Source organism: Lynx rufus, unplaced genomic scaffold (genome assembly GCF_022079265.1).
Source record: "Lynx rufus isolate CCGP_SWC_20201006 ecotype Redwood Valley unplaced genomic scaffold, mLynRuf1.p SCAF_17, whole genome shotgun sequence".
Classification (NCBI taxonomy): domain Eukaryota; kingdom Metazoa; phylum Chordata; class Mammalia; order Carnivora; family Felidae; genus Lynx; species Lynx rufus.
The window spans coordinates 31,624,415-31,642,265 of NW_025814831.1; the positions used below are offsets into that span (position 1 = coordinate 31,624,415).

Below are 17,851 nucleotides of genomic sequence, written 5' to 3' on the forward strand. Positions count from 1 at the left end.
TCATCTCTATATGCTCATGGTTAAAAACCATTTCCAAAAAGATACAATAAAGTCATCCTCTCAGGGGCAGCAAAAACCCCAAAATAGGCCATATTGGACTTCCCTAAATGGAAGACTTCCCCCGCCTTTGCCTTAATTTCACACACATGGTTTTGATGAAAGAGACTCAAATACTGGTGAACATATTTACAACTTCCTTTTATATGTAAAATACGCTTAAATACTGACAAAGATTAGAATAAAGCCTACGTTGTAAAATAAAGCCCCAGCCACAAAGCATCCTGAGTCCTTTGACAAAAGCGGGATCATGAAGAACTGGGGATTCAAACTCCTCCCCAGTTTCATCTCCAGTTCCACGCTGTGATCTGCTCCCAGAAGCCAAGTCTTCAAAATCCCTCCACCGACCGAACTTTTCAAGGAAGGGAGAGGCTGAAGTCTGCACCACTGCCACCCTAACTTCTCCCCACAAGCACTCACGTTCATGTTCTTGCTTCTCTCTTTTCTGATTCTTTACTTCAGACATTTGCTCAAATCCACTCCTATTTGGCAAATTTTAGATTGCCTAGACAGTCAACCGGAAAACAAACAGTTTGAGAAACTGACTAGGTAACATGGTACTAGTGTAAAAAATCGTATCAAACCCAGGGCCCAAAATAAGGACCAGGTAGTAAGAAATAAGGCATTCTTCCAAAGACAACTTAATTCAATTCTTATGAGCATTTGTTGTATTTGTCACCAGAATGAGTTTTAGAGAGGCAACTCTTTATTTGATGTGGGCAGCTGTGCTGTTCTGTTTTGAAGAATGTAAAGGTAAAAATTCAATGAGAGTAAGTTGTTCCTACACAAGAGAAAAAGGGGCATGATATTAGCAGTAAATGTGAAGGGGCCATACCACAGTTCCATAGGCTGGTAAAAATGTTTGGTAGGCCAAAGGATTTCACAGAATTTTCTTTCTTAAGAACAAAGATGGAAGCTTTGAATAATAAATAAGTATACTGGAATAACCCAAGGCATGCCGAACTCAATTAAAATTAGTCATGGCCAGAGAAGAAAGGACAACTCGGCAATCAATTCCTTTGCTATAACTATTAAAATTTTAATAATTTCGTATTATATTAAACAGTCAGCATTTAGTTAATAAAATTTCATCTAGTATTGATCTTAAGAAGTTGTCTCTCTTTTGTACTCTCGGTGCCCCTGGGAAACTTCAATGTAGGCTGACCCAAAGCCTCTAAAAAGTCTCCAGGAGGTAAGCATTTGAGTTCTGTTCTTCTTCGAGTTAGTGTATCCAAAATCCAATTCTCAATTAATCTACTGTCTGTCGCTGAACTACCTTTAAAGAGGAAAGTGTCCGCCTAGGTTTTATGGAAGACATAGTTCGTCAGAACAACAAGCAGAAAAGAGAGAAGCTGCGTCAGTGGACGTGAGGCTCGACAAGCGGGGAGGAGACTCCAGTGTTCAACTGACCTCTGAATCTGCTACACTCATTGTGTTGTCTGGATGGCCAGTGTAAGTAAGGCATTACGATTATTAGGTTTCTTGCTACCACCAAAAACAGCACCAAGAAAAGCCCAGGAGACTGCACCAACACACATTTTCTTTTCTTTTCTTTTTATACTTACTAAATGGTTGGGACTTCCCATAAAACAATTAAAAGTAGGTCTTTGCCTTTGTGTCTCATGCCAGCAAACTATCAGTCCTCATAAATGTGACCAGTTGGTCTTTTTTTATTCTATTCTCAAGAAAAGAAAGAAGTGCAGAGCTTTTTAAAATTTCCTCAGCTACTCTCCCATTAAAAGCAGAAACCTAGGACGCAATGACCAAATTGGAATAGGAGAAAAATTTAAACAGCATCTCACTCATCTATTAGTACGTAACTGTCTACATAAGAAAGGGAAAGTCCAAAGCAAAAATAAAACATTTGGGAAAATTATTCAAATATTTCAATGTGGAAAGCAAGTAATTTAGTCAGAGATTATCATCAATTAACATCACTCTACGTTTCTCGCTGGGCACTGAGAAAGAATATAGAAACAAAAAAATTTAAGGGAAGGAAAAGAAGTGTGCTTTCTCAATTCGATTTTGTATTCTAGAACAATATTACTCAAAACATAAATAAATAAAAATGTAGGAGAATGGTGGATTTAAGAAGATACACATGGGACACATGGGACAGAACAGGTAACGCTTCGTGGGTTTGTTTGGTTTGGTGTGGTCTTTTAGACTTCTGTTTTCTTCTGACGAATCGAATTGATTCAGACATCCCTTAAGTGGAGAGTCTTTGGATAGGTAAGTGTGCATTTAGAAGGCCAAGAAAGAGACATGGCACCAACAGGTCTGGCAAACCACTCGATCAAACCCTCCCTTGTCTGTGTGACCAGTTATGAATGCTTAAGAGAAGAATCTCCCACCTGACCTAACAGATAAACTGTACTAGCATCATCAGATATTATCTCCATTAAAAGAAGTGATTTAAGTGCCCCAGGGTTCAGGTTAAGCTGAGCAACTCAATTCAAAAGACAAGGTATAGCTGCTACAACACGAAAGCTAAACAAGCTTGGCCTCAACAGTAATCCTCAACGTAAGGCCTCCACTGACAACTGTCATACTCAAGTTCAATCAGGAGCCGATCCTTACTTAAGAGTGTTTAGAATACAGAAAGACACACGGGGACTGCACAGAAGGTACATGTTTCTCTTGTATACAGGCACTCCGGAGGGGAAAAAAAGTGAACCCTGAAAAGTAACTTCCAAGATTGAGGTGAAGACCAGAGGGCACTGATTTCTCTTCCTTCACAAAGTACCTGAGCTACAGTCATGGGGCATTCCTGCTGGCTTCCTGCTTCACCACTAAGCAATTTTTGATGGTTCCAAAGATGCTACTTTCTCAAAGACAGGTTTTCAATTGTGTTGCTAATAAAAGACGTGGGCTTTTCAAATGGCTACAAATTACAGAGACCTACAAATCCTTCTTGGATTTCACGTTATTAAAGAAGAATGATGCTGAGATTGGTCAAATAAATGCTAGCAGGAAAGTGTCCTAATGCACTTTAAAAACATTTTCAGAGATAATCATTCCTCAATTCCTCTTCCTGAAATTCAAGGAAGGTCGGAAACAGCTAGCCACTGTGAAAGCAGCGCTCCAATTACCCCGAGGGCTTCAGGAGAGAAGCCCTAAACTCTGCACAAAGGTTTACAATGGAGAGATGCTCAGATAACCTTGACCGTCCTTTGTAGGACATAATGCTCCAGAAGAGCAGTAGTGCTTCTGCTCCCAACAAAGCAGCAGATAAGAAAAATCCCCAGGTCTTTGTTTCAGCAAAACCAATGAAACAGACATATCCCTAAACCACTTGCTTTATCTCAATTTCAGAGTTTAAATTATATTTAAGCATATTATAGCATTTTTAGCTTGTGGAAATGTCTCTCTCTCTCTCTCTCTCTCTCTCTCAATCAGAATGAAGCTGTTGTTTTTCTCAATAAGCATATACCCTTTTACAACTTATTAAAGTGTCTGAGAAGCATCCACTGAAACATCAGAGCACGCCTAAGGTGGACCTGGGCTCCTACCCGGGAGTAATAACCAAGGGCAAGCACTCTGAGATCAATGGTAAGACCCACATCGGTAAATGTCGGCAGTACATCATCCAACCATCTCTCAGTTTTTCAGGATAAGCCCTGCTTATCCAAACTAAAATTTCCAAATTATACACTAATGTACCAGAGTTAACAACATGGGTTGAGGTATAAACCCCCATCACATTTTAAGAAACCCAAGGGAGATTTTCTGAAACGTATTTACTATGGAATGGGAACATCAGTAGGTAACAAAAGCCGTCTTATTATTAATTTAAGTATCCAGGAAAAAACCTGAACGATTTTATCTGCAAAGATGACGACACTGAATTCAGAAATCAATGAGTAAAAACTACACAGGAGCCTCGCATCCTCTCCCTTTCCATTTCTGCCTGTCAGCGGTCAAACAATGAAGTAGGAAAATCCGGTGAGGAAAAAACTGAGGATCCACACTTGAGGGGTCCAAATTTCACGACAAGTAGCAGGTCTTCCAAGCACGAAAGTGTGAGTGATATGCCCTTCCCCCAACGTGACTTTGTGACTAAGCCACCAACTCACCTCATTCCACTTCAAAGTCACCGGTAAATCTTGCGTTTGAGTCCAACTTGAGGTATTCTCTCAAAACCTAGATTAAAATAATGATGAACTTCAGTATATAATAAAGTTCTTTTCGAACTCTGAAAAAACATACAATTGTACTTCACAATATTAAGGGGGAAAAAAATCACAGCTACAAATCAAATCGTAACTGTGAAAGGCTATGCCCCACTCCTAAAACCTTTAACTGGAAATCTCTTTATGTGTAGCTCAACACACATTTAAATGTAAGCCAACCAATAGCCACTCCCACTTAAACAACAAATTCTTAAACCTAGTTATTCAGTCTCTAGGCAGATTGCCGATCCAGGGCCTCTATAATCTGGTCAGGAAGTCTGAGGAGAAACTCAGGAACCTGAATGGGTAAGAAGGCCCCCAACAAAGTGATTTTCATGTAATCAGCCTGTCACGTGCCTATGGGAACAATTGTTCCGAACCAGTGGTTCTCAACAGGGGGTGATTTTGTACTGCAGGGGCTAACTTACAATGTCTGAAAATATTCTTGGTTGTCACAGCAAGGAGAGGACGTATGCTACCAGCATTCAATGGGTGCAAGCCAAGAATGCTGTTAACCCCTCCTACACTGCAGAGGACAGCCCCCCCCCCAAGAATTATCCAGCCCCAAGTGACAACAGCACTGAGGTTGGCAAACGCTGGTCCAAAGCAAACAACCATTCTGATTATTTAGAAATTTTACAATTCTCACACGGGTCATTTCAGGTAGGTTATAAGCTCCCACTACATTTCCTGTGACTAGTGAGCTTATAATTAGTTAAAAGATTCAAACATGCCCCATATTAGTAACATGCAGTACATGTACCCATTCTAAAAATATTAAAATAAATCGGAGTATACATGTCCTTAAGAGCTTCCAAGGAACTAATTTTTAAATTTTCACTGAGGAGAAATACTACATCAAACTAGGTGAACTCCCAAAAAGTCTGTTCCCAAGAATATAAAAAAACGGAAGGTAAGAAGACTAAAAAGAATCAGAACTGGGGCGCCTGGGTGTCTCAGTCAGTTAAGCATCCAACTCTTTTTTTTTTTTAATTTTTATTTATTTTTGAGGGAGACCGTGCGAGCAGGGGAAGGCAGAGAGAGAGAGAGGGAGGGAGACACAGAATCTGAAACAGGCTCCAGGCTCTGAGCTGTCAGCACAGAGCCCAACTTGGGGCTCGAACCCACAAACCATGAGATCATGACCTGAGCCAAAGTCAGATGCTCAACCAACTCAGCTACTCAGGCGCCCCAAGCGTCCAACTCTTAATTTCAGCTCAGGCCAGGATCCCAGGGTCATGGGGTTGTGCCCTGCATTGGGCTCCACACTGAGCATGGAACCTTCTTAACATTTTCTCTCCTTCTCCCTCTGCCCCTCTCCCGCACTTGCACTATCTCTCCTCCTCTCTCTCTCTAAAATAAATAAATAAATAAATAAACAAACAAACAAACAAACAAACAGAACCAGAACTTAGTTTCCCTCACAGATATTCTCAATTCCTGGTAAAGACAAGATGGACAAAGTTCCTCTTCCCAGCCTGTCACCCGAGATAGCAGGACTCTCATCTTTTATTCAGCTAAATATACAGGTACTTCAAAATCCACTTTAACTGTATTCAAAATGAGACTTACTGATAACAGATCTTTCAGTATCTATCCCAGTTGCTAAAACTTGCAGTTTTTACATGACTGGCCCCACACAACACACCCCCAGAATAGGTAAAGAAACCTGTAACACTCAAAACATATACTTTGCTTTGTCAAGCTTAATTAATGAGCCGTAACTAGCTAATTACATAACTGAGACATACCTGACAGCTGATTTGTACCAGTTAGGTACATGAACAAACATGTGGAGTTGAAAACTCAAACGAAAGGATATCATCTATGAACACACTTAGAAAGATTCCATGAGGATTAGTGCATTCCAACTGGACATTTCCTTGACGTGGTGTAGGAGTTTATATTCTAATTATAGACTGATTTCTTCCTCTGAGTCCCCGGTGCTGTGAGGAGCTACCTAAATCAAACTCAAAGCATAATCCCCACAGGCAGTGAGCACCTGGATGAGTGGTGGGCGGTGGGCAGACTGGCATCCATAACCCCCAAAGCACAGGCGGGGGGTTTGGCGGGGTAGGCTGAACCCGAGTCGGAGCCGCGCTCCCACCTGGAGCTCCCTACCCGTGCTCCGGGAACCTCTGCACTAGCCGAACCATTAGGAAACTTGACTGAGCGATGTGCTTGTCCAGAGGGAGGGCTAACATACAGGTCTAGATTCAAGATGCTGTGAAGCCAGTGTAGAGCCCATCACACCTCCCCCCTTAGAGGACGAAGACAACTGGGGAGGGCGGCCTCAGACAAAAGCTAGAAACTAATGACCTGGTCAGAGAGGATTTCTTAACACCCATCAGTGGCTCAGAGAACAAAGGAAAGTACTTTTTGCTTTATGAAGCGAAATGATTTTCAGGCCTTCCTTTCTTTCTACCAGAAAGGAAAAAAAAGGAAGGCTGAAAAATTACTGGGAAGGTTCAGAAATATTAACGCACGATATGAAATTTATTTTACCCAGCCTCTGTGTTTCGAGATTTAAATCAGTCTTCAAATAAAAAATTCATAATTAAATTTCAAAACATAAACACTTTATTTTTTTTCCCTCTCCCCAGTAAAATATATTCTGTTCCAAAAAAGAAAGGCTGCTCAATTTCCTGTCAAAAGCAATCTAGAGAAGGCCACCTACACTGTAAAAGCAGCAAGAAAAAAAAAATAACAAAATGCTGAAGAAAAGCCTGCACGAGTGGGTGTATACTAAGTGCAAGGTAACTACCACTCTGGGCTTTTTCAAGCTTTTTTTTCCCTGATCATTCTGAGAAATATGAAAATTAGTGTAACTGCTAAAGACAAGTTTGTCCTCCAACCAATCTAAGGAAAACAAGCCTGATGATGGATTTCAGCTCCACCAAAGAGAGGGGTAGGAGTGGGCAATCAAGGCCTTTCACCCAGGATTCTTTGTACAGACAGACAACTTACACATAATGTTTTCAGAGAAGGAAGGCTGGTCTAACAATTAACCTTCTCCCCCACCATGCCGCATCCCAAACTTCATGAACTTTTAAAAATGTTTTTAATGTTTTTGAGAGACAGAGAGAGTGAGAGCACAAGCAGGGGAGAGGCAGAGAGAGAGGGAGACAGAGAATCCCAAGCAGGCTCAGCACTGTCAGCACAGAGCCCTAGGTGGGGCTTGACCCCACAAACCATGAGGTCATGAGCCAAAGTCAGACGCTCAACCAAATGAGCCACCCAGGAGCCAGATAAACTTCATGAACTTTTAGAGTAGGACCAGCTTGGTCCTAATAAGCTTAATCCCAAACCTCTGGGGACTAACCACTCACATGAGCTGCCTAGATATGGGTTAGTACAGAATCGAATTCACCACTCTGTCTATACAATTCCCCTTACCCTGTATGCTTTCTGAAATTCTAAATGCTAAGATAACAATCAACCAGCCCAACATTTTTCTACTGAAAGCCTACTGAAATATGCTCACTACTAAGGGAGATACAGTGGAGGGAGAAAAAAAAAAAAAAAGGAAAGGAAAGCTTGAATAGCTCACCAGCAAATTGAGGATAAAAGAACAAAAACACAAAGGAAGTCAAAATTAAAAACAGTATTGTCACTGAATTATAACACAGTAAAAGGCGCTATTTCTATAAATCATACTTTCCACAAAAAGGAGTTTGTCACAATAAATAATGAGCAGGGAAAACAACATATTAATGAAATGATGGTAAACATTTTAAAACCAGTACACCAAAAGACAAAGTAAGATATGGCAGAAAGCTACACTGTAGGGCAGCTGTTAAGACAAGGCAACATGAGGGGCGCCTGGGTGGCGCAGTCGGTTAAGCGTCCGACTTCGGCCAGGTCACGATCTCGCGGTCCGTGAGTTCGAGCCCCGCGTCGGGCTCTGGGCTGATGGCTCAGAGCCTGGAGCCTGTTTCCGATTCTGTGTCTCCCTCTCTCTCTGCCCCCTCCCCCGTTCATGCTCTGTCTCTCTCTGTCCCAAAAATAAATAAATGTTGAGAAAAAAAAAAAAAAGACAAGGCAACATGAGAAAGCAGAAAGCAAACCTCTTAAACCTTAAATGATTTGTCTGATAAGCTAACAATTAACTGCAAACAAGAGGGAACTTTTTGTTCTATTCTGCTTAATAATCTCAGACCACCCTACAAAAAAAACTTGCAAGACTACTTAGTACAAATAACTATTTCTCAGAACCACTTGAGAGTAAGTAGCCAACATGACAGCCTCTCATCCCCACAGAGTTTAGGGAACAACTCCTCCATAGAAGGGCATTCTCCTACAAAACTATAATTATGGCCATGAAAATCACCCAAATCATATGGTACCATCATCTAACCCACAGACCAGATCTTAACGTTCTCCAATTATCCCAATAATGTCCATTTTAGTAAAAGGATCCAGTCCATCCAGGATCTCACGCTGCACTCAGTTCCCACATTTCATTGGTGCATTTCAATCTAGAATTCCTCAGACGTTCCTTGACTTTCATGACATTGACAATTATGAAGATCCCAGGCCATTTTTGTAGCATGTTCCTTAATTTGGGTTTATCTGATTCTTTCTTACGATTAGCTTCCAGTTATGAATTTTCAACAGGGATACCAAAGAAGAGAGTTCCCCTCATTGTACCCTACCAGGTGGTATGCTATTTTAATCTTTTTCCCTTATTGGTAACGTGAACTTGTATCATGAACTTGACTTAGGGGGCATCTACCAGATTGCCACTGAAAAGTTAACTCTTTTTCCTTTGTAATTTCTTAGTACTTTGTGAGAGGATACTTTCAGACTATATAAATATCCTACCAACAAATGTTCACCCGATATTTGTGTCCAATGATAATTCTTGGCCAAATTATTTTATGACAGCTGCCAAAAAGTGATTTTCTAGTCTAATAATTCCTACCATTCTAGTGGGAGGAAAAAATGGTATTCAGAAAAGCCAAGATCTGGGTGTGCTTACTGCAACTGGGTTATTGCTGTTCCCTGGTCATCCAGGAGAACAGAAGAACATGCACACACTTTCTTCATTATTTGTTTTGTTTGGTTTGTTTTGTTTTTCGTCATTTCTTTCTATATCTATGTATACTGCAGACCAGGAGTTCATCCAGATGCCCTGAATTCCTATCCAAGCACAGCGTCTTTCTAGCTTTTCCCTTTCCCTTCCCTGTAACAGTCCTAAACCTGGCTCTCATTAACCTCACTTTTCCTTACTGGATTCACCCCCCATGTCATTGAATGCTACCCCTAACTCTGACCTAGTATCAGAAAAGCCTTCTCTCTAACTAAAGGACCAGTAAAGGAGAAGCCCAGAGAGACAAAAATGTTATGACAGACTATATATAATATGATTCCATTTTGGCAAAGCCCAAATAGGCAAAGCTAAAAATATACTGTTTACAGATATATTCATTTTTTAAAGCAAGGGAATGCTGAACATAAAACTCAGGACAGTAGTCCCTCCAGGGCAAGGCAGAAGGATGGAATCACAGAGGAACCCAGTAGCTTCAAAGTGCTGATCAGGTTCTAGTTCTTAGTGAGCACCTGCCAGTCCTAAGCACAAGTTCCTTGACCCACAACTACGCCTCACTAAACCATGAGGAGGTCATTAGCACAGTCTCAATTTTACCTTTAAGATCTGGGGTCTAGAAAGATTAAGCGCGTTTCCTATGGTCACACAACCAACAAGCAAGAGTTCAGACACAAACCCACGTCTGACTTGAACCCTCTTTTCCCTCAACTATTCCTCAAACAGAAGAAAGATAGGCAGGACAGATGGACCTATGGTTCTAAGGCTAAGATTCCTCTGTGCCTCTGAACCATTTCTAGAATGCTATTTAGGGTACGGGCAAGTCTAGGCCCAAAGCCAGGGGGTGGGGGAGGGGATAAAAATCTTCCTAAGGGCAAGGAAAGAGGGCAGAGGCACAAATCTGGGCCATACTGAGACTATGTGAACAACATAAACAATCCTTTAGGTAGAGTTTCTATTATATTCCATATAGGCTACAAATTCTGGCTCAGTTAAGTCACCAAATAAAATCTCCTCTCAGAGAGCCCTGGTAAAATCTTAATACTAAGTGTTTTGTTTTGAAATCAGGAAACAAGGGAGAGAAGACCAGCAAGCCATTCATGAAGTTCCAAACATGTACCAAACGGGGCAAAATGACAAATCACTTAGCACAATGCATGAAACATGAAATAAGTAATAAAATGTTGAGCACTTTTAAAGAATGTGTATAATGGGATACTGAGGCAGAGCAACAATACTCTGAAGGAAAGACGAGACATCCCAGTAGGTTTAAATCCTGCTCTGCTACCTGGGGGTGTTTTAAAATTGCTAAAATCCAAAAAGATGGAACCCCATAAGAAGAAAAGAAGAAGAGAGAGCATATTTGTCTTCTCAAAAAGTCAGAAATAACTGCAATCTAACTGCACTTCTGGTAGAAATATCTCCAGAGTCTATTAGTGATTAATAACAACTCATACCACCCAGAAAAGTCTCATGATAGACACACTAATGATTTTGTGATCTTAGTTCAAGTTTTCTATATTTATCTGTCTTTACAATGGGATATGTTTCCCCACTGTTGATTTCCAAGGGGTGGAGTATAAACCAAATCAGAAGTAATTTTAAGTCTAGACTCCTCCCCAAACCTCCCCCACCACCGCCGCCAAAAAAAAAAAAAAAAAAAAGTCTATCTTCCCTTTCCTTTTCTTTCCAAAGAAATCTAGACCTAGGCCACAGACTAAACCAAACACTACACAACAAAAGAAAACAAAGCACATATGTAAAATGGTGCAAAAAGAATTCAAAAGTAACAGCAACTTCATGCTGTAGCCTGAAACTGTCTATAATACATAAAGGTTAAGAAATCCAAAATGATCCTGGAAAGACAGTAAGTATGTGAGAAGCACACAGAAGGATAAACCTCATCAGATAAAAAAGGAAGGCATTTAACACACCTCCACAGGGCCTAGACTCACTTTCTTTCTTTCTTTTTTCTTTCTTTCTTTCTTTCTTTTTTAGGCTTTTAAGTTACTTTCTTTATGAAAAGCAATCAGGTGCTGTTGAAATCAGCATCTGGTATTAAAAAGACAAGAAGTGGGGCGCCTGAGTGGCTCAGTCGGTTAAGTGTCCAACTTCAGCTCCGGTCATGATCTCACGGTTCATGAGTTCGGGCTCTGAGCTGACAGCTCAGAGGCTGAAGCCTGCTTCAGATTCTGTGTCTCCCTCTGTCTGCCCCTCCCCTGCTCACACTCTGTCTCTCGCATTGTCTCAAAAATAAATAAACATTTAAAAATTTTTTTCTTTAAAGACAAGAAGTTATCCTGAGGTATTTCTAAATGAAAATAACAAAAAGAATAAATTAATCCATAGGCACGTATTTCTTTCATCCTACTGTATTAAGCTTACATGATCACAAGACAAGCAGTAATCATTCCTGAGAATTTAGGGACAACAGCCCAGCTTTAAAAGAAATTTAAAATCTAAAAAATAAATACGAAAAAAAATGTATTAGTTTAACGACGAAAAGGGGAACATCCTGAAACATATGAAAGATTTTTCTTGTAAACTCCCAGATAATGAATTTGGGGCAAAAGTCAATATGGCTATGGAAGAAATAAATCCTCCCAAGCTAATCTAATTTAGTGTTATTGAGACAACCCACTTATCAAGGGACTGCAAGACTTGAATTTCTTAACATTAGTGGATTTGACGACCCATGAAGACACAAGAAAAATGTTCTTCCCCCGGAAAGTATATACCAATGGTTCTCTGATCTCAGGTTGTACAAACTACTAATTCTTCCTTCCTGCAATTCAAAATGTAACAGTTAGAAATAAGTCCTTTTGCAAGCTTAGTAGCCTCATCTTGAGGCTTCTCCAACTCAAAATCACTTCTACGTACCCATTTGTTTGAGACAAAAACCTAAGATTCATTGTCCATTCCACAGCCCATATCCATTCTGTTGAGTCCTGTAAATTCTACCTCCTGAAGGCCACCTTGAACCCTTCTCTCCTGTCTGTATCCACTGGCAACACACTAGTCCAAGCCACTCTTATCTCTCAACTAGACAACTGCCCCAGACTCCTCATTAATTTCCACCCACAATCATTTTCCACAGTGTAGTCAGACTGACTTTTTAAAAGGTTAAACTGCATAATGTTATTCCCCTGCTGAAAACCTACCAGTGGCTTTCCATATCCTGAGATGTCAAGAAGTGTGAAACAGATAAGATTTTACTCTAATTTCCAAGCTAACATGTTAGACTGTCACAGGTGTATGAATACCATGGAGGACATGAGATGCTTGGGTCAGAGAGACAAAGGACTTGATTACTCACAGCAACAGCAGCAGTCAGAGTACCAGCATTTTTGGTGCCAGTCCCTTAAGGCCGAATTCCCACCAGGCGACACTTGCACAGCAGTGTGCTGTGTTACAGGAGAGTAACCCTGAGCTTAATGAACCCAAATCTTTTATAATGGGCAGTACACCTGCCTGACCTTTACCCCAGAAGGAGATATTATCTTGATCATACAGACAATAAGTGTACCTGATCTCTGCCCTGGAGGGTATCTTCCAAGGCTACTGACTATATAAATCATCCCTAAAAAGAGAGTCCAAAACAAAAGTAGTCAATGCAGAAACACAAGATACATGGAAAATTGTCTCCCAACATTAGAATAAAAGCCAAATTTCTTACCATGGCCTGTAAGGCCCTACACAATCAATCTGTTTCTCTTCAATTCATGTGGAACTCCTGTCTCTCTAGCTTACTATGGCTGTAGCTCCACTGCCACCTTTGGTGTCATCAGGTAAGTCAAGTTCTTTTCTGCCTCAGGACCTTTGCATATGCTTTTCTTTTGTCCAGAAATGTTCTTTCCCTTAGATGTCACTTCCTCAGAAATATCTTCTCGTGTCAATCTATCTATACAAGACCCTACACTCACTGTTTATTCTTCTTTTTGTCACTTTTCTCACTTATTCATTCAGTCAGTCAACATTTACTGGGCACATACTATGTACCAATCGTTATTATTATAGGCATAATAATTAACCTTATCCACTTAGTTATTTACTAATAGTCTTCTTTAAAGGTAAAATCCTTGTCTTTACATTCATCCACAAAGGCCCAGAACTTAAAATTTGTGCCCTCAATAAAACTCTGTTGAATGAGTGAACAAGTACTACACTACAAAGTACTAAAATATTTCCACATCAGCACTGAGCAAAAAGCATAAAATCAGAAGCTAGAAGTCCTAAATTCAAACCCTGGAGTCATCATTTAGTGGCAATTGAGCAATTCTATTAAATTCCCTGCAAAATGAAGAAAATTCTTCTCCTGCCTAACTTACAAGATTATTGTGAGGATCAAATGATGGAATCTATCTGGAAGCCCTTGCAAATGCTAAACATAACTTAAAACCAGTAACAAATCAAAAACAAAACCAGCAACAAATCAATAGTTAATAGTCATGGGATAGTCATTCATTCAATAAGAATATACTAGGCCCTTTACTATGAGGGTAATACTATTACGAAAATTAAAATGTAAGTTAAAAGTGTACAACTTTAAATGAAATTAGAAATTGGTTAGTTCTTTAATAAACTTGAGGAACAGTATTTTCCCTTTAAATACCCTTTGTACATGCTTTAAAAACTTTCAGATAAAAGGTGAGTCACCTTTACCTGCTCCCAATCCCAGAATATTAAAAGAATGTTTTCTACTTATTTTTTAAGCAAGTCACTCAAATGCCAATTTAGAAAAATTTTAGACTATATTTACACCACTGAACACCAGTCTCCAAAACAGGAATTTTCAGCCTTCTGGCAAAATTTATGAATTTATTAATTTGTTTCCTTTTACTGACTTCAGGTGAAACCAAATGCAGCCTCTTTACTGCAAGGCGGTGTGTGTGGTAATCTGTGTGTGCGTGCATGTGTGTGTGTGTGTGTGTGTGTGTGTGTGTGTACATGCGTATTGAAGAGAAAGGAAGCTTCATCTTACATTTGTTATAAAAAGAGCACCTTCAGAATTAATGCTCCAGGCAGCCAACAAGAGGAAACAGAGTGATCATCCTAAAGGATAAACAGAGGGCTGGCAACCTGACCACTGACAGGGGCGGTCAACTCAGATAAGCCACACACCTGGCGTTGAGTTCACCAACCAGCTCATCCTCCATAACCTGACCACGCAATTACACAGAAATTAATTAAAAGGGAAACTGCTTCTATGATATAAAAGGATAACATACAAATTGATAAAAAGGAGGGTGCAGACAACATTCACTACAAAGGAAATAAGGTGGAATATGAGAACAGTATGATCAAGATTGCTTTCACATGACCTTTCTCAAATTCAATACACACACATGTAAGTAACTAAAAGAGGTACATTGTGAGAGTAAAAAGGAGGAATAACACGAACTGGTGCTTCTAAATATTAAAGTCAAGTATGAAAATGAGGGAGAGTACACGGGAAGGCTCCTGGGAGCTAAGAAAGATATGCAGGTTGAGAGGATAGAAGCAGATGATCTACAATCTACACGTGACAAACACGAAGAGGCATACATATATTTCAGTATGTGTATACAATCATATGTGGTAGTTTTTCATTACATAGAAACTGCTTCCTTACGTGTTATTTTCATGATGGCCACCTACTCCCAAATTTGGGGGGAAAGAGGCAGCAGCAGTCATCAAACTATTCACACAGCCCTCAGTAAGTACAAGTAGGAACAAAATCTAGGGCATCTATAAGTTTCTGCCTTGAATTAATTTAAATAGGCAATGTCGAAACCTCTCTTTCAATTAAGCAATTCCCCTTATTAATAATACTAATGCTAGTTGCTATTTGAGTGCCTGCAATATGCCAGTCACGTAACAGTCTCTGTCTCATACAATCAATACAACAATCCTAGCAGATACAAGCAAGGATCAGTGAAGTTGTAAATCTTGCCCAAAACAAATTAAGAAGTGATGGCACTGAAATTTAAACCCAAGACAATCGATCCTTTCCCAATATTCTTGCTCTTTTTATGCTGTATAACCTCCAACAGTGACAGTTAGTATGTACTATGTTCCTGGCACAATATGGAGGAATGAGCTTTACATTCATTATTTCATTTAATCTCTAAAATAACCCTGCAAGGTGGTTATCATGAGCCACATTTTTTTCGTTTGAGGAAACAGAGTACTTCAATAACTGCTGAGGTAACACCGCTAACTTAATAGTAGGAACGAGCAGGAACCCAAACCGAAGTCCATTTGAAACAAGGCCTGTGTTTCTACTAGTGTATTATATAGCCTCCCCTTACGGTATTTGGAATAATTATAATTTAGGAATTATTTGTAAATTATGAATTTACTGTTTATAATACTACATGAAAATACACATATAAACTGTAAAGTATGTTAAAATATGTATTTTGTAAATGTGAAGTGTTAATATACAGATTTTATAAATATGTAAAGTATGCTAAAGTATGTGTTTTATAAAATATGTATTTTATAAACTGTATTTTTCAGAAAAAATGGAAAGGTAGGACAAAATATTATTATCTATGAATGATAGGATCACTGGTAATTTTTTTTAATTTGTTTTTCTAGTTTTTCCTTAAATGTGATATATAACTTACACAAAGGTAAAACACACACAAAAAAACCCTACATTTTAGATTGTTTTCCCTCTGTTCTCCAGAACCAGTCAAAACTAAATTTTGATTAGAAAACATGGATCAAGTTTAACATACCTCCAGAACTGAACAAAAGGCAAACAACAATGAAAACCATGCCACAGAACTAAATCACACAGACCCTGGTAGCATGAAGGAAAAATAGTTTTTTGATTTTTGTATCATACTTACCGCCCCTCCCCCCCAAAAAAGAAATTAAGTGAAAGAGACATATTCAGAATTCCCTCAGTTGGATGAAATGCTTGGAAGAAAATTACCAAAACCAACCAAGGTCACGGAACTCAAGAAAAACACCCTCGGCAACCACAGTACAGAACCTTCATGGACAACAGTCCGTTGTAGTGACTGTCCAGGCATTCGAGCAGATTTAGAGTTAATCTGAAGAAATGACTTGGGAACTATGATATGTCATGTGACCTAAAAAACTAAGCAAAATGTAAACGGCCCACATTCCACCACACTTACTTTGCGAAATATACACGCTCCACCTCATGTGCACTGACCCCACATCATCTCCATAAAACCTCTTCAGAAGCAACAGAACCATAAACTGAGAGTGGGAGGTGGTACATTTCATTTCCCTAACGGAAACCACCACTCAACTACTCACTGGGTAAAATGATAGAAATATAGTATTTATTTTCAAAGCCATCACACAATGTGCATTCCAATGAAGAAAACAGTATGGGAGAAGGAGGGAGAAAGGGGGAACTTCAACTTTTTCCAAAATATTTTATGATCTCAAACAAATAGGCAGAATGTTAAGATCTAATGAAGCTGGAAGGTATTATAGAATTCTCTACCCTTTCCAGTCTACTTGAAATATTTTTAAATGAAAAAGTAATAAGGCTTAATATTTGTAAGTCAATACAACACACATTCCTCTGTGTACCTGTACCTGTATTCACTAAAACACACACACACCATCTCAACATCCCTCCAACTCCACTTGTGACATTTTACCACCCAAGGAAACCAACGCTGACATGAATACTAAACAATCTCTAATATTTAGTTTGCTCTTTTGCAAACAAAGCATGAATTCAGAAAAACTGCCACATGAGAGAACAAAAAAATTAAAAATTTTATTGATGCAATGATGCCAAACAAGTCATAAAGCCTGAGATGTTCTGTGTGTACACCTTTAATCCATTTCCAAAAGGAAAATAATAGGTTTACCTCTCAAAATAGCATAGTTTCAGAACAGAGAGTCCTAATCCCCCCCAGGAAAGCACAGGCTCCAGACACCTTACAAAGTATGCCACCTACTCTTCACACCAGAAAAGTCACTTTCGGTATATTAAAGTGACAAGAAGATATATTAATGACAAGCTTGAGGCCTGAAAAAAGAAAACAGATCTTTAGAGAGTTGAGTTAACTTCTCACTAAAAGAACCAGAATCACATTTGTATGGTACTTTTGACCGCATGGGCAAAGACGCTGAGTGGAAATTGCTGTCACACACAGGAAACAGATGGGGTGGATAATGCAACTAGATAATTAACTGCCCTCCTCTTCCCTTCACTAGAATTTAAGAAACATCCAGTTAATAATGAAACAAACTAGAAAAGCAGAAGTTCATAGTTGACGCAGGACTTGCATGCATAAAGGAACACATTACAAGCACCACAGGCTGGTTTGAGGTAAATGACAAAGAAGTTTCAACTACGTGTTTCCTCACTCTTATACTTGCCACGGTCTCCGTGAAGGCCAACATCCATCTATACCTTCACCAACCAAGCAAGTCAGATCTTAATTGAGGTGTAATTATTTGCTGTATTTAAGAGCAAATATTTACTTAGAGCCACCTGGGTGGCTCAGTCGGTAAAGCATCCAGTTCTTGGTTTCGGCTCAGGTCATGAACTCACGGTCTGTGAGTTCAAGGCCCACATCGGGCTCCATGCTGA

The 17,851-nt window shown here is 39.5% G+C and overlaps 1 protein-coding gene across 7 annotated transcripts in view; it reads right to left on the bottom strand.

Moving 5' to 3' along the window:
• The window catches only part of SIPA1L1 (signal induced proliferation associated 1 like 1), a 367,173-nt gene that overhangs the window by 277,643 nt on the left and 71,679 nt on the right, over positions 1-17,851 (bottom strand). For all 7 annotated transcript variants that reach the window (XM_047079409.1, XM_047079413.1, XM_047079407.1 and 4 more), the window contains one exon: positions 4,134-4,200. The gene's annotated coding sequence lies outside the window, so the exon portion shown is untranslated. The remainder of the gene's footprint in view (positions 1-4,133; positions 4,201-17,851) is intronic.